Raw genomic sequence first — 2318 nt, 5'->3', positions numbered from 1 at the left:
GCATGTATACATAGATAGGTAGACAGATATATATTTATATGGATATAAATATATGTATGTATGTATGTATGTATGTATGTATGTATGTATGTATGTATGTATGTATGTATGTATGTATGTATGCATGTATGTATGTATGTATGTATGTATGTATCCTATCTCCTGATATATGCCTTCATATTTTCATAGAAGTTCATAATTACGCTCTGCTTTCGTCTGCGAGGCGGCAAAAAGAATCGGAAATGTGTGTGGCTGTTGATATACATAACAGCGAGAAACCAAATATACTTTTTTGTTGAAAGTGTTCAACCAGGGGGTTCAATGAAAATGAAAAATAAAATGTGAGATTTAGAGTACTAATATGTACAAGAATTGTGAATGCGTTTCACTATTTTATTTACTCCGTAGGGAAGAAATCGGTGGTGTTCGGGAACATCCGATATATCAGATACCCAAACATGTATAATTTGCAATGCTAAATACTTTGTGTGGGTGCTCTACATTAAAAATAGAATTTAAAATTAACTTACGGAAATGAGCTGTTATTATATTTATATGGCTAAATAATGTTTCGGCGTTACACCGGACATAGTTTTTCGTACAATGCCATTAGCAACAGAATTCAATAAAAATGAAGAGAGGAAAGTAACCTAATGGTTACGGTAGCATGTATGTATTCTTTTATTCTTTTATTTGTTTCAATCATCGGACTGTGGTCATGCTGGAGCACCGCGTTGAAAACTTTCGTTGAATATATCGGACACACTATTCACTTTAAATTATTGTAGTTATTCTATCAGTCTCCATTTGAGTATTCACTTTAAAATATTGTAATTATTCTATCACTCTCCATTTGCCGAACCACTGTATAACGGGTACGCAAACAACCCAAAATCAATTTTGAAGTTGTGAGTGAATAAACATATATAAACGCATGCGCGCGCACACACGCGCACACACGCACACACATACACACACACACACGCACACACACACACACTCACACACACATACACACACACGCATACACACACACACACAAATGTATTCAGATACAACAGATTCCCACACCACGTTCATGCATTAGTCAGTCTGGGGATGTTACAAGATACTTGCTTAAGTTGAAGTGGAGTTAGATTGAATTTGAAAACAGGTGGTTGTGAAGCGAACTTCTTAACGCAGCCATGCATGCGCCAATGATCAGAATAGTAAGTATAAATGTTGAGAATAGTAAGAAGTCTTACATATTTTCAGTATCTCAATTTCAATGGCTATACCTCAGTTGAGAGTAGAGAAGGCAAACAGGCTTCGCGTCCTGAGAAAGTGAGAATGCAAGCGAGCTTCAAGCCCTGATAGTTATACTGTTTTTGCTGTTGTTGCTTAATTTCAGGTTTAACTGGGCCAAGAAGCCCTTTGATCAAGGATGTTTCAGTTGTGAATATCTTATCTCTTTGGTAGATGTATTGTGCTTCTAGAACCATGTAATCAAACACAACCTTCCTTCTCGAACACGGTAAGTTGTAATTCAAGGGAGATTCGACAGCCATTTCTGGTTTCACTGCAGCAATGCATACAGGTTCCAACCATGGCTTGTGTGCTGAAGAGAATGCTGGAATTTTGATGATCATGTCAATTATGTTGTTGTTTAGCCCGGGTCATGATTATAAGTCAAAGCATCTGTGTTTTTCTCAGGTACGATATATCTCAGGTTACATCGTCATTTGTGTACATTCCAAAATCAGTAAGACCTAATTTGAAAGATATCTGTCCGTTTTTTCTAGCAGCTCGAACGACCACTTGGAGGCTTCGTCGTTGACTAATGATTTTGATGGCGATAAAAATCATACTTTATTCAATAAATTTATTTTCAACTCTGGGAGATTTCCTGGGGATCATACAGAGATCAAATATATAGGAGACCTAGTTGTCTGAGTTCAGCTCTGCAAAATTCTATATATGAACACCGCTTCGATTAATTTATATATCATTACACATTGATACATGTTTCTGGTTGTACAGCAATTCAGAAGTATCTGAATATAATAGCATGTATTTGGTCCTGGCCCATCCCCCAGCTATATAACCTTTCCTATTTTTTCCTTACATACTGTAGACATTTCATATCAGAATACATGTACTTTCAGTAGTATGTATGCATATATATTATGTATGTATGCATGCATGTATGTACACGCGCGCAGACATATGCACACACACACATACACACAAACGCACATTATCTTATAAGCGCATATAATGTAAATTATTGTAAATGTATATACATATATGTATGTATATATATATATATATATATATAT

This window comes from Octopus bimaculoides, chromosome 2 (genome assembly GCF_001194135.2).
Source record: "Octopus bimaculoides isolate UCB-OBI-ISO-001 chromosome 2, ASM119413v2, whole genome shotgun sequence".
Lineage (NCBI taxonomy): Eukaryota > Metazoa > Mollusca > Cephalopoda > Octopoda > Octopodidae > Octopus > Octopus bimaculoides.
The sequence above is the reverse complement of the archived record's forward strand: the minus strand, read 5'-3'. Positions refer to the sequence as shown.